Consider the following 26,171-nt stretch of genomic DNA (forward strand, 5'->3'; position numbering starts at 1 on the left):
TCTAGCTCATCCATTCCTAGGTGCTGCTGCAGGAGCTTCAAGGCCTGCCCTTCCCCTCCTCTCCCTGCTCCCTGACCCTTCCCACCCTCACCAAGGGAGCTTCTTCTCCTGCACCCCTCAGACCTCCCCAGCCCTTCTCACAACCGCAGGACGGCCAAGGCTCCAGCAATGGTTAATCTGCTTTTCACTTAGAAACACGACCCCCAGGCAGGGCCACCCAGTCCAGCCGTCAGCCAGGGTCCCCTCTGCAGCCTTCTGTGCACCTCCCCGACCCAGGAGCCCAATCTCTCACCAGGAAGCCCAGCCTATGCTTGGACTGCTCAACCAGCCACCTCCACCTTGGTCCCAGCCTGGTCTTCTCTGAAGCCACATGGTAGACAGCAGCTCCATTCTCCATGAGATGGGAGCAGGTGGAGACAGAATGAGCTAACTAATCACCCGCCTGGCACTTGGGGTGCAGAGGTGAGAAGCAAGCTGGGGTCCCTGCCCTCAGGGGCTATGACAAGTTCCTGCAATACCAATTGAAAAGGAAAAGAACAGCGAGTTTCATGGAGCATTTACGATGTGTAATAAAATCATTTTGTTATCCCCAATGTCCTCAAAACTGGGCTCTGTCATCTTCACCTATGCATTGGCCCAGAGTCCTGCAGACCCTATGGTCAACCAGAGTTCACGCTGAGAAGAGCAAGCTGCAGGAATCAGCAAGTCACTGCCTGTTTTAAGCGTCGGCTAGTGTTTCGTTCCCCAGTTGAAAGGGGTTCTCTCTTGCAAAGGGTTTCTCTGGTTTCTGGCTTCTGTCATCTCCCCCAAACGGATCGCACAGGTGGGAAGGGGTACGGTCCTGTGGCGCCATCTAGGGGCAGAAATATGCACTTCAGCAGTTTAAGCACACACCCCGCCCCACCCCGCCCCCCACCCCAGCTTCCTCCCTCCTCACCCCCCACCTCCACCCCCGCCGCCTTGTAGGGATTCAGAAGGACTGCCTGTTAGAATGTCAAGCATCAAGCACGAACCACCTCCCACCACGCAGGTGTCACTCAGTACTGCAGTATGACTGCACACCCGCTTCATCTAGTTACCAGCCAGAACACGTCTCCCTGTAGAACTGTATCCCTAAAATGTTGCTGCTGCTTCTTTATGTGAACACAGGTGACTTCAAGAGTTTTGAAATCTGATGCTCGGCCAGACAGCTTCATACAGTCCCTGAACACTGTTAAATTGTCCCTGCCACTGGAGTTTGGTAGGCTTGAAACAGACCTTGTTGGGGGAGGCATGTAAGGGTGTATCATTCACAATATTGGCAACATTCTTTTCCTTAGGATGGTCATACTGACGTGGCTGAATTTATTCTCTGTTAAACTTTGTATATAATTTTTATAGATATGAAATATTTTCTTTAAAATATATTACTTCTTTTTGACAAACTTCACAATGTTTGAGACCTACTTTGTCAGCACTCAGGTGTACCCACAAGGAACCACCAACAGCCTGAATACAGGCCCACAGGGAAATCTCGGTTTGAGGCCACACACCAGCCACGTAGAGAATAGAACTAAGCCCCAAGATCAAGAAGCTGCAGGCAGTTCTGTCCTGAGGACTCTGGGCTTTGAGTCACCAAAGTTTAATGTGAAATCTACAATGGATATTTTACACATTTGGAAAATAGCAAGAGGGCTTCTTGGTGGCTCAATAGTAAAGAATCCGCCTGCAATGCAGGAGACACAGGTTTGATCCCTGGGTCGGGAAAAATCCCCTGGAGGATGAAATGGCAACCCACTCCAGTATTCTTGCCTGGAAAATCCCATTGTCAGAGGAGCCTGGAAGGATACAATCCATGGGGTCACAAAAGAGCCCAACTGACTTTAAGACTAAACAATAACAAAAGCACTTACTATGTGCTCAGCACTGTGTGGGGCGCTGGGAATCCAAAAGTGAGCTAGACGTGGCTCCTTCCAGCAGAGAGGTGACTCTGTGGGAAATGAGTCCTGACAATAAACAACATGACAAGAAGGAGAGTGGGTGATGTCATAAGAGGGAAGGAAGGAGACAAAGGGATCACTGCTATCTCGGAAAAGCTGGGAAAGCGGCCAGGAGGCAGAGGCACAGAGCTGGGCCTTTAAGAGCGCTAGAGGTTGACAGCTAGAAGGAAGAGACTCATCCCAGGAGGAGGGAACAGGGTCAGGAAAAGCACAGAGGCTTGGGGAACAGCAAGAAAGGGATGAATTTTTACAAAGGAATCCTGGGGGCTCAGTGGTAAAGAAACCTCCTGTCAATGCAGGAGACGCAAGTTCAATCCCTGAGTCGGAAAGATCCCCTAGAGGAGGAAATGGCAACCCACTCCAGTATTCTTGCCTGGAATATCCCATGGACAGAGGAGCCTGGCAGTCCATAGGGGCTGAAAAAGAGTCGGTCATGACTAAGAGAATAAACAGAAAGGAATCCTGGATTCTCAGGCTGGACAAGTAGCTTGGTCCACCATGGTGGCAGGCCTGGAGCGGGTTTAGATTTGACTCAGGAGGAGCCATGGCAGGTGTTTGAGCAGGAGATTGCCCCATCAAAGTGGTCGCTGTGTGCTAGGTGCTAGGAGCAGAGAGAGCACGGAGGCTGGCCAGTGAGCCGGCCGCATAGGCCTGTGCTGGGAGGGGTGAGGAGCGGGAGAAAGGAGTGACCCCTTGAGTTTGTCTCTGCTGTGAGTCTGTCCAGTGAGTCATGTGGCCAACCCTCCCCCTGCCAAAGGAGGTGGGAGTTAATCAGTCCAGGGTGGTGTGTACAGAGCGCCCACTGGGCCCTGAGGGGCCACAAGAGACCCAGGACAAGAAGCCCAACCTCCACCCATAGGAGCTTGTATCTCCACACGCCGGCAGCGGCTCCATGGAAAGCTACCTCCATGAGGTGGAGGTTTTAGGAGCCCACTTCTCCCACCAGAAGAACACCCCCGCACATCTCCTGTCTAAGGACTGGTCTCACCCTAAGAGATGCATTGTTCAGGTCCAAACTTTAGTCCTTGCAGCGGATTGAATGGTGGCCCCCAAAACGTATGCCCGCATCCCAGAATCTGTGAATCTGACCATATTTGGCTAAAGTGTCTTTGCACATACAATTAAGTTAAAGATTGTAAAGTTGAGATCATCCTGGATTATCTAGGTGGGCCCTAAATCTGACGACAAGTGTCCTGATTCGCTACAGAGGAGGAGGCGTGGACGCATAGAAAGGAGATGGTAATGTGAAGGCAGAAGCAGAGATCGAAGTGATGAAACCAGAAGCCATCATTATTACGACACCGACGCACAGAGAAGTGATTCACTCGGGGTCACACAGCTGCTGCGTGATGGGGCCGAGATCAGTGCCCGTGCCCGCAATCGTTGCAGGCGCCGCCGAGGGCTCCCTGCCCTGCTTCCTGCTTTCTGATGCCTGGTAGCCACCCCTTTTCTGCCCCAGCTGCTGGGAAACTGGAGTCAACACTGACTCTCAGGTACAGCGATAAGACTACCCTTCGCAATCACCAGGTTTATTTTCTTCCCAATTAAGGGGCCCTAGGTGGGCTGCCGTCTATGGGGTCGCACAGAGTCGGACACGACTGAAGCGACTTAGCAGCAGGCAGCAGCTTTCTGTTTCATCACTAATGATAACCCACTTCTTTCTAGAGAGAACGCGGGAGGCAACAAGTACTAAAGACGGAACAGTAAGACCAACACAGAGAACTAAAATGCTGGGCCCACAGGAAAGCGAGATTGTACAAGGCTAACTGAGTGGCCGCAGATGCTGTGATTAAGCCTCGGGGCAGCCAGGGCAGAAGGGGAAGTCTGATGTGTTACAATCTGCAGGAAGCAGGCTCTTTTCTCAGTGGGAACAGTTTTCCTTTATAATGAACTCTAGTGAAAGTTGCTCACATGGTCCTGGGTATTGGGAACACTGAGTGATGTGGTCCGCTATGTCCTGAAAAACTGTTTTTGCAGAAAAGGAAAGTATTTTATGCAACTGTTGGTCAGTGTCAAGGACACCGCACTCAGCCACACTCAGGGAGGGAGCATCCTTCAGGGGAGGGACCAGCGTGTTTCAGGAACAGACTGGCCAGAACTCGGAGACCCAGGCCTGGATGGACTAACAGGGACCTTCAAAGCCATGCCCTAAACAAGCTCCACCAGCTTCGGTTTGTGAAAAATCATATTCCCTGAGAGCAGGGTCTAGTCTTTTTGTATCTACAATGCTGCTCCTGGCTCAATGCCCTCAACAGCCGAGTTGGTTGGGAAGGTGGGCAGAAGGATGGTTGGGGCCAGGCCCTGCGTCCCCCATGCCCACTACAGTAGACACTTTCTTTGCTCCATCCTCATGCCTGCTCTCCTCTTCTGTAGAAGCAGTGGAGCCCTGATCTGTTGTTGGGCACATGGGTGCCCTTGTGCTTCCCAGCACCCCAGGCTCCCGGCTATTGCCACGTGCCTGAGCACAGCCAACAGGAGGTGAGTGGAGGTTGTGAGTCCGCCTCCACGATGGGGGACACCCTCTCTCCACCACTTCCCTTCCACTGGCTGGAAGCCAGACGTGGAAGTCAGTGTGGATGGTGGAAGTCAGCATGGATGGTGGAAGTCAGCATGGATGGTGGAAGTCAGCATGGATGGTGCTCGCCGACAGCTGTGGAGCAACAGGAAAAGCCTGAGACCCGGTTCTGTGTAGCTGCCCCACCAGTCCTGGAATGTTCCTGCCAGACGATATAGGACAGAAAATCATGTTTCATCTGTTTAAGTCACTGTTATTTTGAGTCTCTGATGCATGGCGAATGGATAACCCGACTAATACCCCAGCGAACCCAGGAACTCAGGGGAAAAGCCATTGCCTTTTGTCCCTGGACACCGGGTTCAACCAAGCGGTCTCCCCCGAGGCCAGTTCCCACGCAGAAGGATGGCTGTTCCCACCGCAGCTTTTCACACATCACAGCCACTTGACATATGGGGTCCACAAGGGACCACACACTTGACAGATGGGGAAACTGAGGCTCGGAGACGTGGCCAAATCTGCACAAGGGCTCAAGGCAGCAGAGGTGGAGCCAGTCTCAAATCCAGGTCTGCCTGCTCCCCCTACAAAACTGAGAATTACTCACCACTGACCCCAACGCAGACAAGCCGTTCTCTTGGTGGGAGAGACCCCGTCTGCAGGAGATGTCTTGGTATGTCTGCCAGGAGTCCGAGCCCAGAGGCCCCAAGTCAGAGTGACGGGCTGTGCCAGTCAGTCTGCAGGGCTCACAAAGTGCGGGTGAACTTTGTGATTCTATCAAGGCCTGGTTCCCCAACAGCGCACCAAGTATGGGACATGGGGCTTCCCCACAGAAGAAGGGCACTTATGAGGGCAGTGACCCCAGGCTGCAGGCAGCTGCCACAACATTTCCAACATCTTCCACGTCAGTAGCATAAACATCTTCTGGTTTATTGTGTTCAGAGAATCTGTGGGTCAGGGGGTTGGGACAGGGTGTGTGGCGAGGTGGAGGCTGGGGTTTGGATGGATGTCTGGGGCTGGAGCCATCATCACTCCAGCTCCTTTCTTCATGTGTCTGGACCAGATGATTCAAAAGCTGAACTGGGCTGGCCCCCTCAACTGGAGGACCTTCTTGAGCCTCTTCAGGTGACTGCTTACAGATGACAGCTGGGTCCCAAGAGGAAGCATCCAGAGAGGGATGTCAGAAAAGCAGTGTTCCCAGAGATCCAGCGAGTGCTGCCTGGCCTTTATGACCTAACTTTAAAGATCACAAGGGCTCAGGCGGTAAAGAATCTGCCTCCAATGCAGGAGACCCAGGTTCGATTCCTGGGTCAGGAAGATCCCCTGGAGAAGGGAGTGGCTGCCCACTCCAGTATTCTTGCCTGGAGAAATCCATGGACAGAGGAGCAGGCAGGCTACATGGGGCTACAAAGAGTCAGACACAACTGAGCGGCTAACACTTTACAGGTCACGTGGTATTGTGTCCACCGCGCCAACTGGTGCAGTGGTCTCAAGCCCATCCAGTTTTAAGGAGGGAACGAACGTAAATCCCATTTCAACGGGAAGAGTGTCAAAGAATTGGAGGCCATATTTTTAGGGGCCAAGTCCCATAATACCTGAGGGTATCTCTTCAGTTGACTTCTCTCTCTGATTCCAGAGTGTTTGAATGTCAAAAAACAACTCCTCTTCCAATAGCAGATGCCCAAATTCCCCTGAAGAGCTTTAGTCTTTGCTCTTTTTTTTTTTTTAAGATTTTTTTGACAGGGACCATTCTTAATGTTTTTATTGAATTTGTTACAATATTGTTTCTGTTTTGTGTTTTGGATTTTTTGGCCATGAGGCATGTAGAATCTTAGTTCCCCAAATGGGGATCAAACCCACACCCCCTACCTTGGAAGGCAAAATCCCAACCAGTGGGCAGCCAGAGAAGTTCCAGGTCTTTAATCTTGAAGAGACTTTATTCTAAAACAAGCCCCCCAGGCCCCAGCTGCCCTTCAGACTGTGCTGCAGGCCTGACCCTTCTTATACCTCAGTGTCAACTGGTGAGCCCACCAGACCTTTCCAGAGAGCAACAGCGGCTGAGAAGCAGAGGGAATGCCTGGACCACTGGGTTTCACTAAAACTCCGTCCTGACTGAATACCTGGAAGGAGGAAGCGGAGTAAAGAAGCAGGGCATCTGGGGTCCAGGGGTAAACTTGGCAAGGTCACCATTTGGTTGTCCTCTCTCAAGCTTCTGCCTCACCTACACCTGTACCCACTGCCCCTCATCCCCCTTACTTCAAAGAAACAGGACTCCTGTCCAACCTTGTCCCTCTGAGGGTCCCCCACCTCCTCTCCTCCAATCTACTGTGTCCCTCTCTCTCTCAGACCCAAAGGTCTCTGTTAGGAACAGATTCAGCATTCTGTTTTCCATTCAAACCAGCTTCTTCTGTATACTTACTGTACCAGCAGAGTAGGAAACAAGCCCATCTAGGTCTTAAAAAGGAGGAGTGGGATTCAGGGAATTAGGTGCTTATAAAATCCTGGGTGGAGGCAGCAGCTGGCAGGTGGAGAGGTAGGGAGCTGGAGGCTTCCTACGGAACTGTTGAGTTCAAGGACATACACACATACCATCATGTCTCCACCCACAGATCAGGAGTTGCTGCAGCAACGGGCTCACTGCACTTTCAAACCCTGTACAAGTGCATCATTTGGCCACACCTGATGCACTCTGTGGGCTTCCCAGGTGGCTCAGTGGTAAAGAATCCGTCTGCAACGCAGGAAATGCAGGAGGCAGGGTTTGATCCGTGGGTCTGAAAGATCCCCTGCAGGAGGAAACAGTAACCCACTCCAGTATTCTTTCCTAGAAAATCTCGTGGACAGAGGAGCCTAGCGGGCTACAGGTCATGGGGTCGCTAAGAGTCAGACACGAACGACTAAGCGTGTGTGTGTGTGCGTACACACACACACACACACACACACACACACACACGGTACACTCTAGCTGCAAGGGAGTCTGAGGAGGGTGATTTCTGGCTTTCTGGCCTCAGCAGTGCAAAGGGCATGTTGAAGGAGGAGGGAGCAGATGTTGAGATCCGGGCACCAGCCCCAGCATTGATGAAAAGGCAGGCGTTTGCTGGAGGCATCCCCTTCTCTCAGGGAGCCATCAGAAGGTGGGGTCGCTCATCTCCCCAGCACTTGTCCTCTGGCTTATTTTTCCTGCTATTGCTGTGTCGTCTTTGGAGCCATCAGTCGCCCTGGGGACTTCCTGGAAGGAGAGGGGGTGACACCAGCTCCCTTTGCCACCATGTCCCTTAAATCTCCCCCAAAGGCACATTTACCTCATATGTAAATTTCTTTTCTGAAGTGTTTGGGTAAAAGGGAATTAACTTCTCTGAGAGAAAACCGTTAACTCTCCGATTGGCTTGGACTTTCCCTTTTGGATCACTAAGGAATGCACCTAAAAACCCAGCCTTTCCAAGGGAGGGACTTCCCCAGAGAGTTCCCCCTCCCAATGCCCCTTCCCTCTCCTTCCCTCCCCCTTCGTGTCCCTTCTGTCCTTCCCTCTCCTTAAGGGTATCTACTCCTTCCCTCAGGATCCTCCCTGCACACCCACCCCACTAGCCCTGTGCCTTCCTTCCTAGGGCCCCAGGTATGGGTTCTGCAGCCCTGAAAAGCTCCCTCAGCTTCAGTGGGGCAGGGAGAGGAGGCACTGCCAGGCTGCCTGTCACAACACACCCTTGCGGAGGGAGCTGGAGCAGCTGGGGCACCGTCCCACCTGACCGCGACAGCAATCCTCTCATTCCGTTCCTTTTCAGAACCGCCACTAGAGGGAGCTAGACATTCACCAGTGCCGTCGCTGGTGGTTCCAGCCGAGAAGAATTGAAGCAGCTCCTGGGACCAGTTTACACAAATGAAATTTAGAGGAAGAGCAGTTCCACATTTGCAAAGTTTGGGGCTTAGACGGGGGAGATCAAACTGAGACAGATGGCCCTCCTTCACTTCCACCACTGCATGCGTAAAGGGGGCACAGGGGTCGGGGGAACATGGTAAGGGGAACGACGTGGGACGAGGACACTTTTGCCGGGCTCCTTGGAAAGTGGCTTCCTCGCCCTTCTAGGAGAGCCTCCCAAACCATCTTCCCTCTCGCATGACTTGGATGGGGAAGCCACAGCCCAGGAGGCTGCTGTGCCTTTTTAGGCCACACGGGGGCGCCAGCCTCGGGTGGATGCTGCACCACATCTGCCTGGAGAGAGACCGACTCCCCAGGTCTTGACAGCTGCTGCTGCTGATCACGTCAGTCGTTTCCGACTCTGTGTGACCCCATAGACGGCAGCCCACCAGGCTCCCCCGTCCCTGGGATTCTCCAGGCAAGAACAGTGGAGTGGGTTGCCATTTCCTTCTCCAACGCATGAAAGTGAAAAGTCAAAGTGAAGTCGTTCAGTCGTGTCCGACTCTTAGCGACCCCATGGACTGCAGCCTACCAGGCTCCTCCGTCCATGGGATTTTCCAGGCAAGAGTACTGGAGTGGGGTGCCATTGCTTGACAGACTGAACCTGCATCAAACCAGCCCCGGGGCACATCCTTCCGCCACACCGACCAGTTGGTTGAGCTGATAAGCCCTCTTTACTGCTTATCCCAGCGTGAGTAAGGTGTGTCCTTGCAGGCAAAGCCTCCTGCTAACTCCAGGTGCTTCTCAGGATGGTGTTCCCCAGTCTCTTCTGTTCCCACCCCTAATCACCACCCCTCAGCCAGACTCACAAAGAGAGACAATTTGGTGACAGATTGTCATCAGAGTGCAAAGCTACGGTGATGCAGGCAGGTGTGGGGCCCTGGGGTGGCCGATACAAACAGGAGCAGGGTTTGTGCTGAACCCGGGGTTACGCATGTAAACAAGGGGCTCCAGGCTGCAGGACCAAAGGCAGCCAGGCATGAAGGCTGGAGAGTGTCCACACAGTGCAGCTCCAAGGGAAGGGAAAAGATTGAGAGTCAGGGAACACCAGTTAAGTGGCTATGGAAGTGGTCCAGGTAAAAGAGGGTAAGCAGCCAAAGATAGTGGCAAGGAAATGGAGAGGAGGGTACAGATGCTAGAGATGGATGTTAAGAGGGTTCCCAGGGTGACCTGGGTGATGGGAGGCTTACTGTATCATCAGTGAGCTCAGGGACCCAGGAAGAAGAGGCATGGAGGAGATGACAAGATCAACTTTGGACGATGGGAAATTGAGATGCCTCGGGACATCCAGGCGTACGGACATCTGGTAGGCAGTTCTGTATGTGGCTGCAGCACTCAGGAAAGAATTAGCGCTGGGGATAGAGATTTGTCAGTCACCACTGGTCACTAACTGGTAGCCCACAGGCCAGCTTAGACCACAGGTGGAAGTGGGATTGATTCACACCACTTCTTTAATGGAACCTCCATTTTAAAATCAGCAGAATTTATTGAAAAATCTGGATTTCAGACTTTCCTGGCAGTCCAGCAGTTAAGACTCCACGCTTCCATTGCAGGGGGCATGCCTCACTGGTCGGGAAAGATGCCACATGGCACAGCCAAAGAATACCCCCCAAATCTGGATTTCCATCTCCTCTTGAACAATCAGAAGCTCTGACTCCATCAGGCCTGAATTCCTCATGCAACAATCATCTCAGGTCACTTGGAGGGGCACCGTAGTTTTCCTGCCTAGCCCTCTTGGTATTGTATTTGATCCCCCAATAGGATATTTGGTAGTTACAATAGATTGTTCCGAAAGAAACTCACATCAATCCTGCAATCCCACAGGCTCCTTTACAACGTGACTTTGCCACACCTTTCATTCAGAATCTCTTCACTTCCATTATTTTAGCCCAGCCACAGAGCCAACATGACAACCGCCAGACATAACCACAGCAGCCAGAGTTACACCTCTGAAGTTTACATTCAGAACGTCTAATATGGTGAAAAGACATAGCCGGGTAAGCTCAGATTCATCCCACGAAACATTACCAATCTCTCAACCAGGGCAGCCAACTTCCCCCACGGAGCCTGCCCATCAGGCCTTCAAGCTTCCGAGCCTTGCCCTCCACCCCTGCATCCCCAGTCCTCAGCCAACAGCCCAGGCCGCTGACCCCAATCTCTGAGTCAATCCGTTTTAGGCAACAAGGTTGCTGACCGGCAGGAGAGAATGATTAAACCAAAGCAAGCAAAGCAGCTCTTCGAGGAATGATCTTCCTTCATGACCATCCTGCTGAAGGGAAACCAGCCAAGATCTATCATGTCACAAGAACCACGAAGCATGGTGAACTTTGGGTAAAATAGTTGTGGCAAATTGAAATTCCGGCATCACATTTTCATCCTGTACAAAATTCTTGTACATATTTGGCCATTGCTCCATGCAGAGATTTGTTTCACATAAGTAGTAGTTCCGAAATGTTTTTTAAAACTCTCTTTGGAAAAAAAAAAATGTGAATTTAAATTTAGTAGTGTGGCATTACAGTCCTTGGAAATAAAATTAATTTTATACTGTTGTTCTGACAAAGTAAGAGAAATGCATGATCCAAAGTGGCGTGATCTATGGTTTTTTCCAAAGTTTTTCTTCTCCTCCAAAAGGAAGGTTTTCAGTGTTTCCCTGGAGCTTTGTTGGCTGGAATGGTGATCCCATGGGAGGCTTCTTAAAAAAAAAAAGAAAAAAGAGGAGGAGAAGGGGGAAAATATCAATTCTTTGGTCAAATCTGCTGGGAAGTGCTCCGCGCTTCTCTTAGACTCATCATAATATTGGCATAGCAATGCCTCTTATGAGAACTGCAATAAAGAACTCTCTTTAATTTTGCCTAACACAATAATCCCCAAATTTATTAGACCACAGAACCCTGTTTTCAAGCAACACCAATTAAAGTCCCTTGCAGCTGGAAAACCATGGCACCCACTTTAAGAAACACCGCCTTAGCCCCTGGGGGGAAGGGAACTGGGGCGTCAGTCCCTGGTTCCCACCAAATGGTTTTGAAATATTCATAATTTCTCTCAAATGACAAAAGGATAAACTATTGTTTCTTCTTTTAATTCATTTCTCCTACGATTCCTGTAACATTTGGTGCTTAATCAAGACATTTTAAACGAAAAGATACTTTCAGATTTGGGACCCGACTGGCAGCACGATGCCCCTATTCGTCGCCACCTGTGCCTTTGAAATGGTGGGTTCTGCTCCCGCTGTATCCACAGCCTCTGGACCGAGCTTCCAGGTGCTGGAACATGCTGCTCCCATCTTCAACCAGTCACACAGCCCTGCCCTCTCCACCCTGCTTGCACACAGGGGAAGAAATGCACTTCTCTCTCTCTCTCTCTTTTTTTTTTTTTTTTGCAAACCCACAAACAGTGAAGTCTAAAGAATGAACAGCATTGAAAGCACTTTGGAGTTACTGGATTTCCTCACAAAACCTCATTGCTGCTAAATCCAAAAGATGAACATGACAATAGCTGAAAGTCTGCACACTATCCCCCTTAAACTTTGCTGTCATTTCTCTAAAGCTCCTGTGCATGCCAGCAGCACAGCACCCGGTCCCACTCCCAGGTGCCTCAGCTAAGTTCTAGCACATTGCTGGAAACTAACACATCTTTCACTTGAGAAAACTAAGGGGCTAGGGTCCATTTATAGCTTTTCCCTCCTCCCCACCCCGTGATCAAAGAAAAAACTTAAGGGACTATGCCTTTCGTTCAAACTCTATTTCCTCATAGCCTTCTGTGTGCAGTGAACGAAACAGCAAAAATCCCTACGCTACTGGAGCTGACATTTGAGCAGATGGCTCGGGCAGAGAACTTTCCGGCTGAGAGGGCGGCTCTTGTCATGAGAGCCGGTCCAGGAAGGAAGTAAATTTACCTTTAGCTAGGTTGTTGTTTGGCAAGGAAGAGGTTCAAAGCCATGAAAATAGGAGGGTTCACATGTGCTGTTAACTGTGGGTGAAGAGCCGCTGTCTTAGGACTGAGGGGTCCAGGTTGCTGAGGAGAGAGACCCTAGCACAGGAGTGCCCTGGGATCTCCCCCGCCCCCTGTGGCGGCTACAGAGGCCCAGGCTGCGAACACCTCCATGACAGCGCCCTGGAGCGGTGGAGCGGATCTGCACAAGACAGATGATCAGAGAAGAACGCAGAGGGTGCCCAGTGAGGCGAGAACATCAGGGACCCTCACGCGGTAACAAGGCACCAAGGGGGTTACGTTACCCCCACAGCTTGGAACCCTAACGGCATGCTTTGCTAAAATGTATCTTCAAGGGCTTCCCTGGTGGCTCAGTGGTAAAGAATCCACCTGCCAATGCAGGAGACATGGGTTCAATCCCTGATCAGGGAAGATCCCACAGGCCACGAAGCAGCTAAGCCCGTGCACCGCAACCACTGAACCTGCACTCTAGAGCCGGGGAGCCACAGCTACTGAGGCCTGCTTGCCCTTGAGCCCACGCTCTGCAACAAGAGAAGCCACCAGAAGGAGAAGCTTGTGCCCCGCAACTAGAGGCAATGCCCACGCAGCAGCAAATACATAGCACAGCCTAAATAAATCAGGTTATAAAAATATAGAGATGTCTCCGGCCTGCAGCAAAGGTCAGTGTGATCTGGGCCGGGCAGGGTGGCAGCCAGGGACACGGACAGCATTCCAGAAGAGGCTGTGTGACTTGCTGGCCATCTCGGATGAGAAGAGCATCGGTCAACAGATGCTTGGGCCTGAGAGCTCGGGAGCCCAGTCCCCCAGGCATCCCTGTCTCCCTGAACACTGCTGGTGGGGAACTCTCCTTCCTTCACCCCTGCACCATCATTTCCCGCTTGTTTTCTGGTTGCATAGGGCATGTTCTTTGGGGATTTCCTGAGAAAGCGTGGGAGGGGGGCACGTTCTGGGTCTCTGTGGAAGACCTGGTCAGCCTGTCACTCACCCCTGCCTCGTCTAGCCCTGACCTCGGTCCTCACCACGGCCCTGCTCCCTGGGCCTCCCCGATGTCTGTTCCTCAACCACTCGGGGCGGGGTGGGTAGGGGGGACTCCTTCCTCAGGCTGCCAGCTCCTGCTGCTCTGCCACCCAGAGCCCTTTCCCCACTTAGCTCTATCGCTCCTTCTCACTCCAGTCTTCCTCGTTTAAACATCACCTTCCCCATGACCTCACTGATCATTTCCACCCTGCCCCCACACCCTCCATGCACTCTCCCTGCTTATTACCACTTGTTATACACCGTATCCCCCCTAAAAAGAGATGTGCTGAAGTCCTAAGCCACTGTACCTGGACCCGATTTACACTGTAGAGGTAATCTGTCAAATTAAAGTGAGACCACACTGGACTAGGGAGGGTCCCTATTCCAATGTGACTGGTGTCTTTCTAAGAAGAAAGACACTTGGAGCCAGGCACACGGGTGTCCCGTGGCAAACGGCACAGGACACTGCAGACAGAAGTTGGGGTTATGTGGGTACCAGCCAAGAAATACCAAAGGGTGCCAGAAAGCCACGTGAGCTTGGGAGAGTCAAGGGAAGGTTCCTGGAAAGTCATGGAGGGAGCAGGGCCCTCCAGCACCTCAGTTTTGGATGCCTGGCCTCTAGAACTGAGCAACTTGGTTATGGAAGCTCTAGGAACCAACACACGTCCGGGATTCTATTCTATATCTATTTGATATTACACGCAGTGTTCATCATCTGCCTCCCTTCACAAGAAGGCCAGCAGCATAGGAGCAGGGACTTTTATCTGCTTTGTTACTGCTGCGTCCTCAGGGTCTAGAGCGGTGCCTGGCATGGGGGTAAGTCCTTAGAGCAGTAGCCCCCCACCTTTTTGGCACCAAGGATGGGTTTCATGAAAGACAATTCTTCCATGGGCTAGGTGGGGAGGGGGCTGGCTTCAGGATGACTCTCGTAAGGAACACGCAACCTAAATCTCTCACAGGCGCAATTCGCAGTAGGATTCGAGCTCCCATGAGAAACCAATGTTGCTGCTGATCCGACAGGAGGCAGAACTCAGGTAGTAATGCTAGCAGTGGGGAACGGCTGTACATACAGATGAAGCTTCCCTCACTCGCCTGCCACTCACCTACTGTGCGATCCAGCTCCCAACAGGCCACGGGACTGGTACCAGCCCATGGCCCAGGGGTGGGGGACCGCTGCTTTATGACCTTAGTGGAATGAACGAGTTAATGACTGAATGAAACCTTTGATGTTCTGTACCCACTGAAGACGGCACGTGGCTGCCTCTCCCTCTCCCTCTCCACCCCTGGGTACCTTCTGTGAAGCATGGATAAGCCTCCAACATACTGCCCTTTGATGAAACTCCAGTCACCTGCTGTCCACGCTACCCGAGCTACCTGAGCCCACCCTTGAACTTTGTATCACCTGGAATTGCCCCATCTGGGTCAGCATCCGGGCTAGACCCGGGTCTGGCTGTCTCGGGTGCAGACGACTCCCTGAGAAGCTACTGTAATCTGATAAGTGAGAACAAATGAGTCAAGAAGGAACCCAGGCCTGGGGCAGGGGAGCAGCCTCCTCCACTCGCAGGTCAAAGGGCCAAGCGGGTGGAGTAGAACAGGAGCAGGCAGGGAATCGGAGCTGGAGGGGGTCAGGGCCTAATGGGTTCAGACAGAGGCAGAGAGAATGTCAGGTGGGCAGGGCTCACACTGCTGGGTGAGGCCGAGGTGCCTGTGTGGGTGCACGGGTGGGCAGGCAGCTTCCAGGGCCGGGTGGGCCAGACGCCCCATCCTCTCCTCCCACGGCCTCTCTGTAGAACTCAACCTTTCATTCATTCAACATGTACTGACTGAGCACCTACTATGTGCCGAGCACTACAACTGCACTGGAAAGACAGCAAGGAATGAACACACTCAGGCTTGTTCTTGCAGCCCTGGCCTGACAAGGGGACCCGGGATGTGTAACTGAACGCTTGGGGAAAGACCGTCAGGGGCAAGCCTGGAGCTGTGGGACTGCTTGACAGGAAGCCCCGGGCCTGAAGGAGGGGAAGGGGCCAGTTGGGCAATGGGAGGAGGGCGGTCAGAGGCCCAGAAGACATGATGGAATGCGGACAGAGACAACGAGGAGAGGGGGCAGAGACCCAAGAGAGCAGCAGCTTGGGGACCATGTTTTGGACTCCAGCCTGGCAGGGAATAGCTTGACAGGCTTCCCCTTTGTAAAAGAACCACTCTGGTTCCTGTGAGAAGGGGGGGCCAAGAAGGACCGATGGACATGGGGGCTAGGTGAGAGGTAAGGCCAGCAGCCAGAGACGGAGCAAAGCTTTCTCAGGGGTAGAATGGACCATATTTGTGGTTGGGCTGTGCAGGGGAAGGAGGGGGGCGATTCGAGGACACCTGCTGGGAAGGAGGTGGTCCCAAGCCAGGAGTCAGGCCAGGAGCAAGGATGGTGCACCCGGAGCACAGGCCTTCTTCTCCGACTGCTTCATTAAGCTCCCACCACGCCAGCCTCCTTTCAGACCCTCAGACAGGCCCGTCTCATTCCCACAGCAGGACTCTTTGACCCGTGGTCCCTTTGGCAGGAACACTGAGCCCCAGCCCTTGGCCTGGCTGCCTCCTCCTCCTGGCCAAGTCTTGACCCAGATGCCGCCCCCTTGGAGAGGCTTGCCCTGACCACCTGCAGCTAAAGTCAGCACACAGGTCTCCTCCCCATCGCCCTGCTGTATTACCATCTGCGGTGACCTCATTCATGTATTTGCTCACAGGTCCATCAAACATCCCCTCCCACCAGGATGGAGGCTCTGTGGCAGGGGCCCCTCTGTCTCATTTACGACATGTTCTCCAGCAGCTGCCAGAATTAGCTGCTGAGGAAATCACTGCAGAATGGATCAAGACATTAACGCAACTTTCAGCACCCAGGTTCAGCTGGGGCTGCAGCTTTCAGAGCCGTGGTTTATATATGGCGATTCAAGTGCCAGGAAAGGGTACAGAGTACCCAGAGCAAGAGGGCGGGGAAAGAGGAAGCCCTCAGACCATTCTGAGACACTCAGCATGCACGCCCTGGGCAAAGAGAGAGGAGGTGCTGGCATGGGACCCCCAGAGAGAGGTGAGGCAGGGACAGGGCCAAGCGAGACCTCCCCAAGGGCATCCAGCTGGGAGCCGGGGAGCCTGGATTCAACCCAGGCAGGTGCTCCAGGGCCCTGGGCCCACCCTCTGAAATCCACTTCATCTCAGGAGTTTCCCAAAGTGTTATCCACTTCACTGACGAGGGACAGGGTTTTAGTTACCCAGTGAGTGGCAGACCCAGGGTGTGGACCCAGTATTGTCCTGGAGCCCACCGTCTCAGCTTCTCCTCTGCATGTCACCAAGCTTCTCTCTGAGTGTCTTCCGGAGCTGTCAGAGAAGCCACCGGGACGCTGTGAGGAGGAGGGAGCAGTCAGCAGCAGGATGAGAGACCAGGAGAGCAGCTGAGGAAAGAACGGACAAGCAGACTCAAGCAGCCATCCCAGGGCTGATCTCGACCAGGCAGCGCCAGTGCAGACTAAGCCAGGTGGGAGAGGATTAAAGGAGGCGGTGGGGGGGAGGAGGGGTGCGGCCAGTGTGGATAACCTTGGAGAAGGCTGGCTATAAAGATGAAGCAAGACACGGGGTAGTTACTGGAGGCGCACGCACCAGGCGCAGAGAAGGGCTATTTTTAAGGTGGAAGAAACCTGAGTATTTTGAAGCTGGAGCCAGCCAAGAAGGAGTGGTTGGTTAAAGGAGCATTAAAGAAACTAAAGTGAAGGGGGTATGGTGCAGAGGTGGAGACAGCATCCAGTGTGTGTGTGGTATGCTGGGGTGGGAGGGTGGTCCTCTCATGGGGACACATGGAAAGCCCCTGGCTCCACAGGAGGTCTGGGGACAGAGCGGAGGGAGTCATGTCTGAAGGCACCTCCTTTTTGTGAGCAGCAGGAGGTGAGGGCATCTAAGCAGAGTATGGGAGATGGGAGGCAGGACGTGGAGGCGGAGTTGAAAGTGGTTGTGATTTTGCAGTTAGTAGCAATTAGTACGTGAGGAGAGAGAGAGCAACCAGACAAAGGAGAGGGTCCTGTGGGGTCTGGTAAACAGAGGAACCATGGGCATGGAGGATGTGGCTGCAAGCTCTGCCTACCCAGCAGGATGCAGCAAGTGCAGAGGTCCCTGCACTCGGAAGGGAGGCTCAGGAGCCGTGGAGTGGATGAGCTCATTTGTGTGGGCTTTGTGTTGTTTTGTTTTGCCTACGTGAGCCGTGCGTGCATGTGTGTGTGTGTGTGTGTGTGTGTGTATTAGAGCATTCACATATACAGAGCAGTAAACTAAAGAAAAGAAAGCCACCTCTCTCCCTACAGTGCGTCTGCCAGCCCACAGGGACCATGTTCCCACTTTCTTCTGTATGGGGGCTCCTCCCACCCCTCCCCATCACCCAGGTTTAAGGAAGTGGGAATTGGGGTGGGTAGCTCAGGGAAGCCAGGTGGTCCAGAAAGAAGCCTTCTAACTCCAGAATTACGGGAGCATGGACACTCTCCAGTTCTGAAATCCTTTGTTCCCTGACTCCCAAGAGAACTGGCTCCCCGTGTTCCCTCCCGCCTCCCTGGACCCTGCCCCACCTCTAAGTGGTGGCCTGCTCGCCCCCTCTCTTCTCAGCCCTACCCAGGCCCTTCCCATAGTTCCATTTTCTGCCTCTAGCAACACCCTGGCCTGGAAGTCTCTCTGGTGAGCCCCAGCCCCATAACTAATTGTACACCTTGGATGACCCCGCGGCCGTGCTTCAGACTCAACACACCCAAACTGGACTCACCCACCACCCCTCTGCCCACGGCCCCCCATGAGTCAGTTTATGGACACCCAGCCTCTGTTCACCCCAGAACTAAAACAGGCTTAGATCTAGTGAGGAGACATCCTTCTCCTTTGGGCCCTGTGGTCTGGGATGTCTGAGCAGAGCATGTGACCTAGGCCTAGAACATTCCATACCAGCAACACAGGACCCCAGGGTTAGCACACAGTCACAACTGTTGCAGGGTTTGGCCTGAGGGACCTGGGAGATGACCTGTCCTTCCCTGATAGATTTGAGCTTGAGATGCCTCCTGCCTCACATGGAGGCTGAGGCTGATAACAGCGCTGTTACTGGGCCAGGCTCTCTACATGTATGGGTCTCACTTTATCCTAACGCCCTGCTTCTCCTCACTCCCGCAAGGGATTAAGCACCTTGCCCAGGTCACACAGCCAGAAAATGTGGGGCCAGCTTTCAAGTCCAGCCACGAGATTTCAAGCCCTTGCCCCAACCTTTAGACCACCCTGCCAGAGGCTGACAGAGGCTGCAGACCAAGGCATGGAAGGCAGAGAGGCCAGGGCTGCTCACAGTCAGACCTGAGTCACAGCCGGCCTGAGGCCAGAACTGCCCCTAGGCTCTGCAGTTATGTGGGCCAATTAATTACCCTCTGCTCAAGCCAAATATCTTTAGGGTTTCCTGTAAACTCAGACCAAAATATCCTAACTGATAACACAGCCCCTCGATGGGTGGCAGGCGTCACCACCCCCTGGGTAATTAATTCCAGGAGCTGGGGCTTCGTCCTCCACCCCCACTTCATTCCACATTCAGCTAGTGACCAAAGCCTGAATCCCAAACATCACTTGGATCTGTCCCCTTTTCTTTCCACTTTAGTCCAGGGCATCATCATTTTTGCCAGGTTGTGACCACAGCCTCCTTGCTGTCTCTCTACGTCCAGCCTGCTCCCACCCACAGACTTACCCCCAATTCCCTAAGATCCAGATCTTACCATGTCGTTTCCAGCTTAAAGCCCTCTAGACCCCTGCAGACCCCTTGCTACCTCCAGGATAAAGTCTCCCACCCAGGCTGCCACCCCTCCGGTCTCGCACCTCCACATCCTACTCTACCTACCTGCCTCTAGGGCACCTCCAGCCCTAGGCCCCTCTGTGTCTCTGCCCAGAATTTTCTTCCTCCCCTTCTCTGCCCGGTGAATGTTCACTCAGTACCACTTCCTCTAGGAGCCGAGCCAGTCACTCTCTGCTCTCGGCTTTGTCGACACTCGGCACTTCTTATTGTCTGTGTTAACTTCAGTCTTGTGAGCAGTGCTCTTACGGCACTGTGTGCCTCTTGAAGGCAGGACCTCTGTCTCATTCATCTCATCCCCAGCCCCAGAGCAGGCCTGGCACAGAGCAGTCATTCAGTACTCAAGCGACTACCTTGTCAATTACCAAGGAACCTGGAGACACGCTTTAGCCAGGGGCCCTGTTTTCTGGAAACACCAGTTTAATGTTTGGTGGAACATGTTAACATTGAGCCCGCAATGTAACCGCTTATTTAAAAAAAAAAAAAGCCGAAAAGAGAAAAATATAAATAAATAAACACTCATGGACTCAGCCATACATATACCTGTATCCATTCTTCCTCAAATTCCCCTCCCATCCAGGCTGCCACATAACACTGAGCAAAGTTGCCTGTGCTAATACAGTAGGTCCCTGTTGGTTTCCCATTTTAAATATAGCAGTGTGCACATACCCATCCCCAACTCCCTGACTACCCTTCCCCCCATCCCTTCCCCCAGCAACCATAAGTTCGTTCTCTAAGTCTGTGAGTCTCTTTCTGTAAGTTCATCTGGATCATTTCTTTTTAGTTTGTACGTATAAGTGAAGTCATATATCTTCTCTGTCTTCACTGTTCACCTGAAACTATCAGAACACTGTGAACAATCAGCTATACCTGAATACAAAATAAAAAGTTAAAAAAAAAAAAACGCTCATGGAAAAGACACATGACATGTTCCCAGAAACAGGGTGGGTGGGTGTCTCTACACCTTTTCTCTGGAGATGGTCAGGCTTGGAGAAAAAAATAACATCACACTATAATCACAGTGTAGAAAGCCTTTTATCTATGGACAAGCACGCTGTATATTTGATCCTTATGACATTGTTGCCTCCATTTTAGGGATGAAGAGATTGAGATTCATGGAGGTTTATAGAATGAACCTATAACCTATAAGTATTCCATGAAATATAGAATTCCATGCATATGCTCACAAAATTCACTCTCACGTCGAGGCACAAGCTCTGGCCAAACTGTGATCAGACCCCCAATTGTTGTTGTTCAGTCACTCAGTCGTGTCCAACTCTTTGCAACCCGATGGAGTGCAGCACACCAGGCTTCCCTGTCCTTCACTAATTCCCAGAGTTTGCCCAGACTCACGTCCACTGAATCAGTGATGCCATCCAACCATCTCATCCTCTGCCATCCCCTTCTCCACCTGCCTTCAGTCTTTCTCAGCATCGGGGTCTTTTGAAAGAGTTGGCTCTTTGCCTCAGGTGGCCAAAGGACTGGAGCTTCAGCTTTAGCATCAGTCCTTCCAATGAATAGTCAGGACTGAGTTCCTTTAGACTCTCAAGAGTCTTCTCCACCACCACAGTTCAAAAGCATTAATGCTTTGGTGCTCAGCCTTCTTTCTGGTCCAAATCTCATATCCATACACAACTACTGGAAAAACCATAGCTTTGACTAGACAGACCTTTGTTGGCAAAGTAACGTCTCTGCTTTTTAGTACGCTGTCTAGGTTGGTCACTGCTTTTCTTCCAAGGAGCAAGCGGCTTTTAATTTCATGGCTGCAGTCACCATCTGCAGTGATTTTGGAGCCCAAGAAAATAAAGTCTCTAACTGTTTCCATTGTTTCCCCATCTATTTCCCATGAAGCGAGGGGACTGAAAGCCATGATCTTAGCTTTTTGAAAGTTGAGTTTTAAGCCAGCTTTTTCACTCTCCTCTTTCACCTTATCAAGAGGCTCTTTAGCTCCTTTTCACTTTCTGCCATTAGGGTGGTGCCATCTACATATCTGAGGTTGCTGATATTTCTCCCGGCAACCTTGCCCACACTGACCACAGGGAGGCAGTAGAGTGTCGGTGTGAGAGTCACTGCCCCACCTCCCACCTACCAGTAGGTGTGGATCTGGGTATGGAGAGGGAAAAGCTAGCACTGAGAGCGAGGGAGAGGGGCTGTGGCTGGGGTTGCTATTTCAGGATCTGCCAGAAACAGTGCAAGCTGGAGCGGGCCCAACATGCTGCGTGCTAAGTCGCTTCAGTCATGTCCGACTCTTTGCAACTGTATGGAGCCCACCAGACTTCTCTGTCCCTGGGATTCTCCAGGCAAGAACACTGGAATGGTTGCCATGTCCTCCTCCAGGGGATCTTTCCGATCCAGGGATCCAACCTGCATCTTTTATGTCTCCCGCACCGGCAGGCAGGTTATTTACCACTGGCCCAGGTTTACCACTAATTCCAAGAGTCAGGAGCTGCAAGCACTGACTGTATACTCCAACTTTACATTACCAGCATATTTCATAACAAGCCACAGGAAGTGATGGGGCAGTGATGAGGCATTGCTGGGGCACCCAAGACCTTCAAATTTGGGACACGGGCCTACCGCCCTCAGCAGGGACAAGTCACTAGCCTGTCAGACCACAGCCACCCAGTACCAGAGACGGGACTAGGCCCAGCAGGCACGAGTCTGTCAGCGTCTGAAGCACTGAGCATCCTGAGGGTGTGGCCACTTCAGTGCCCAGGACGCACAGCAGTTGCCAGGAGTGGGGCTGGCCACCCAGGCCAGTGCCATGAGCACTTCAGGAGGCTGGATGGAGCGGGTCAGAGGCAGCAGCTGCGTGCAGGAATCCCAGGTTGCGGTCTCGCCACAGTCCAGGCATCTCCCAGGCCGTCATCTGTACTGTATGTGGATCAAAGGTTCCTTGTGTGGCCGGTAGCCTGGAGGAAAGCGGTCTGGGACACACAGCATGCGAGGTTTGGGAATCTGTACTAGATAGCCGCCCCCATCTTTGCTGGAGAGGGAGCCAAGGAATGACAATTCTTTCCACCTCAGGGTGAGACTCAGGGTTTAGAGGAAGAGTAAGCCAAGATGTCCATGCATGTGTGGACCCAGTCTTTCCATCAAGGACAGCGCAGGCTAATGGAGCTTGTTGGGATCCAAACGCCTGGCCTCACTCCATGGCACACCGACCTGCAGTCATCATCCCTGCCACTCCCAACCTGAGTCTGGCAGATGGTGTGACAACAGCACCCATTTCCCAATTTTCTGAATTCTTTCCCTCCCCGTTCAGTCTGACAGCCTTGACCAGGGTCAGAGTTTCTTAGCAAACGTCTCAGGCTCTTCCTCCAGGAACACTGAGGTCCTCCACAGCACACACCATGGGCCAGCTTCCCAGGCACTGAGCTGAAGGGACAGCAAAGACAGGAAGTTGGATGAAGAAAGTCTTTGCCTACCCCCTCTTCTTCACCCTCACTGCACCATCCCCAGCCCTGCCTGGGTGTGAGCGGACACCATCATGCTGGGGACACAGCCTTTCCTGCCGTCAAATCTCCCTACACCCCTAACACCACCCGGACTTGAACCCAAAGGCCAATCCAAGTCATCATCTTGACCTCTGGTCTCTCTGCCCTGTCCACTTGGATTTCCTTAGATGTATATTCCAGCTGACCCTCTGAGCTCACCCCACCCTCATGCTCAGGCCAGAAAAGCTGAGCCCAGCTACCTGGGAGTTGCTGTGGCACCTGGAAGGCCATTCGCAGCAGCAAGAAGGTATCCAGCAAGGCTGCGGGGGAGTAGGGATGGGAGAGAGGACACCAAGGGGGAGGGGTGTTTAGGGTGCCATGTGTGTGGTATGAAGGTTCATTCTTTTGGGGAGAGAGGCCATATTTTGCATCAGCATCTCAAACAGTGGTGAGAAATCAGGGCAAGAGAGAACAGAGCTAAAGGGGCGACCCAAAGGGTCCTCGCTCAGGGATACCACTTCCACCCAGACGCTCGAAATCAATCAGGAGCCCCAGGGTCCAGTTTGAGCTCTGTCATTCATTCGAGCAGGTCACTTTCTTCCCTCTGAGCTTTCCCATTTGTAAAAGGAAGGCCTCACAGCAGACATGGAGACTCTGGCCCAGCTGGAGAAGGAGGAAAGTGCACAGGCTGGAGATGGGAGACAGGACGGAAATACAGCGGAATGTTGTGGGCAAGGGGGCAGGTGAACTGGATACAGTAAAGAGAAGCAGTTCCAGCCCCTCCCCCAGGACACAGCAAAGGGCGGTGGGGAATGTCCCTGCGCCCAGCCCCGCTGCCCTTGGGCCAGGAGCAGGCACACACACCCCTCACTGCCCTGGCCAGGCGTCCCTCCAAGGGGGTGGGGGCGGCGTGCCTGAGGTGAGAAGTCCACAGCTCAGCAAGTCCACTGCGGCACAGCTGCCCGGGATTAACACCAAATCCTGGGCTCCTCTGCGGAGGGATCACACGTCGTCGCCTTCACAGCTGCTTAGCTCCACGTTGCCCACTCAGGCCCCTCACCCCCACCAGCCCCTCCTTGCACACCCCGCCCTCCCCTCTCAGGGGCCAGCCAGGACCCTGGCTCTGCCTTGGCAGACAGGAGCGGGGCTCTACAGTGGAAGGGGCAAGAGAGATCAGAGGCACCTCCAGTGAACAGCCGCACCCACAAAAACCTCCCAGGAACCCCCAGGTGCGACACTAAATAGAGAAGGGCAGAGAAGGCTTCCCTCACTGGCCCCTGTGGCTCAGCGGGAGACAGCCTTGGCCTAGAATTACCTTGTCTTTAGGCCACCCAGGCCCTTCCCTCCAGATGGTTCCTGTCCTTGGGGAGAGAAAGGCAGGAGGGCCAGATGGAGCCCCTACAGCTGGGAACCCTCAGCTCCAGCCTCCTGGAGCAACGTGCTTCTGAGGTCTCGCGGCTGTTAGGAACCTTGTCACCTACCCCCACAAGCACACCCCAAAGCTGCTTGCTCTGGGCCACGTGCATTCCCCCCAACCTGAGGGGGAGGGGCAGCACACCTCTCCATCCCCCAGAGTCATCCAGGCCCCTTGTTCTGCCCTAAAACTCAACCCACACCCCCATCCCTGCCTCAAGAGGGAGGCCACAGTGAGGAATCGTACTCGAATCTCCTCTGGGGGGAAAGGCTTCCGGAAGGAGAGGAGGGGAGAAAGAAGAAGCGGGGGGCCTGGGATGGCTGCGTCTCTGTCACCTGTGAGCACTCTCACCTGTGCGAGCGCACCAGCATCGGGCAGGGCTCCCCGCTGCAGACGTCGGGTGCTGGGGGACGGTTCCCTCAAAGTCTGGCATGGAGTCCACGGATCGCCGGGAGGCCGCGACCCCCGAACGCAGCCGGGCGCCTAGGAGTCGTCGTCGTCATCGACGCTGGCGCCGCCGGGCTCGCCCTCCCGGGACGAGCGCAGCTCTCGGGCCAGCAGCGCCCTTAAACCCTGGGCGCGGAGCAGGAGGCCGGCGGCCAGGAAGAGGACCCCGCACAGCACGAGCAGCGACAGCACGCCCAGCACCGCCGCCTGCACGGCGCGCGGCCCCTCGGGGGGCTCCAGCGGCACCCCCGACTGGTTGCAGCAGGAGCTCTGCCAGGCGCCCCGGGCCGTGGCGCCCTCCTGCGAGCTGTTCATGCTTCGGCGCCGGCTGCCCAGATGCGCTGAGGACCGCCAGATGTGCGGGAGCCTAAGGCCGGCGGGTGGGCGGCGGCTGCCTCGGGGAGGGGCCCAAGGGGCGGATCCCAGGCGCCGTGCGCCCCCACCCCTGGGGCTGAGCGAGGAGGCTCTTTCTAGACAAAGGACTGGCAGCTACCGCCCAGAATCCCGGGGGCCGGTGTACTTCTCAGCCCAAAGGCCCACACGCCCATTCATGTGAGCCGGCCCATGCACCCAACCAGACAAAGCCAGGAGTCCTGTCCCCAGGGCTCTCCCTCCCGCTTAGAAAAGGTCAGGAGATAGCCCTCTCTCAGAACCCTTAAGCCATTCTAGACCACATTCCAGGTGCTGGCCACGGTGCTGCCCCCACTGAGCAAGACACAGGACAAGCAAGGGCCATCCCTGCTCCTAGGCTTTCTGTCCTGGGGCCAAAGTTAAATGCTGCTTGGGCTTCCCTGGTGGCTCAGTGGGAAAGAATCTGTCTGCCAGTGAAGGAGATGTGGGTTTGATCCCTGGGTCAGAAGATCCCCTGGAGAAGGAACTGGCTACCCACTCCAATATTCTTGCCTGGGAAATCCCATGGACAGAGGAACCTGGCGGGCTACAGTCCCTGGGGTCACAAGAGTCAGATACAATTTAGCTACTAAAAACAACCAATGACCTAGGTGCCACTGGGACAGAAGGCAAATGAGCAGTGTCTAGAGCCTTAGTGATGCATAGCCTTCATCACCCCTTTGGAAACCTCCTGGGTCTGGCTAAGCAGGCCAGCACCCCCCTGGTCCCAGGTGTGATGGAGGGGAGGAGGAATTTAAGGCCTGCCCCATTCCTCTGCTCAGGTCTGAGGTCAAGGAGAGTTACAGATCAAGGGGAAAGATCTGAGTCACCAGGGCTCCTGTCCTGACCTTGAATAAACCAGTCCCCTAGCCCTGGGAAGTCACAGTGCCAAAGGGGATAGAGGTGCTACTGAACTGCCCACTAAACGGAGCCTGCTGCCAACTGGGTGTGCCACAGCCCAGCCAGGGTGAAAGTCTGGAGCAGAGCCTGGCTGCAGAAAAGCGTGAAGTCTGGGGAAGCTGGGATGGAGGAAAGACACTCCTGCCCAGGTTTCCTGAGAACTCCTGTAACAACCCTGAGCTCTGTTTAAATCAAAGTCACCGTTAGTAAACAGCTGAGTCAGCCAACTCCTCAGAGGAAATGAGCTGGTCTAAGGAGAAAAAGGCCCCCCAGACTGCAGCAAGCCAGGTAGGATCACATCTCATTAAGGACTTGCTGACAATGGGCCTTCCTCATCTCCAAATCCCTGAGAACCTCCTGAGTTCTCCAATTCACCAG

At 53.5% G+C, this 26,171-nt stretch overlaps 2 long non-coding RNA genes across 2 annotated transcripts; both read right to left on the reverse strand.

The window, feature by feature from the left end:
- LOC108635998 lies at positions 557–24,844 on the reverse strand. The gene is made up of 3 exons (XR_001918034.1): positions 24,408–24,844; positions 1,893–1,969; positions 557–853 (listed from the first exon to the last, which is right to left on the reverse strand). It is a non-coding gene; the product is annotated as an uncharacterized LOC108635998 (long non-coding RNA).
- Positions 10,360–16,850, reverse strand: LOC108635999. Its single transcript, XR_001918035.1, has 2 exons — positions 16,624–16,850; positions 10,360–11,090 (listed from the first exon to the last, which is right to left on the reverse strand). It is a non-coding gene; the product is annotated as an uncharacterized LOC108635999 (long non-coding RNA).

Source organism: Capra hircus, chromosome 5 (genome assembly GCF_001704415.2).
Source record: "Capra hircus breed San Clemente chromosome 5, ASM170441v1, whole genome shotgun sequence".
NCBI lineage: Eukaryota > Metazoa > Chordata > Mammalia > Artiodactyla > Bovidae > Capra > Capra hircus.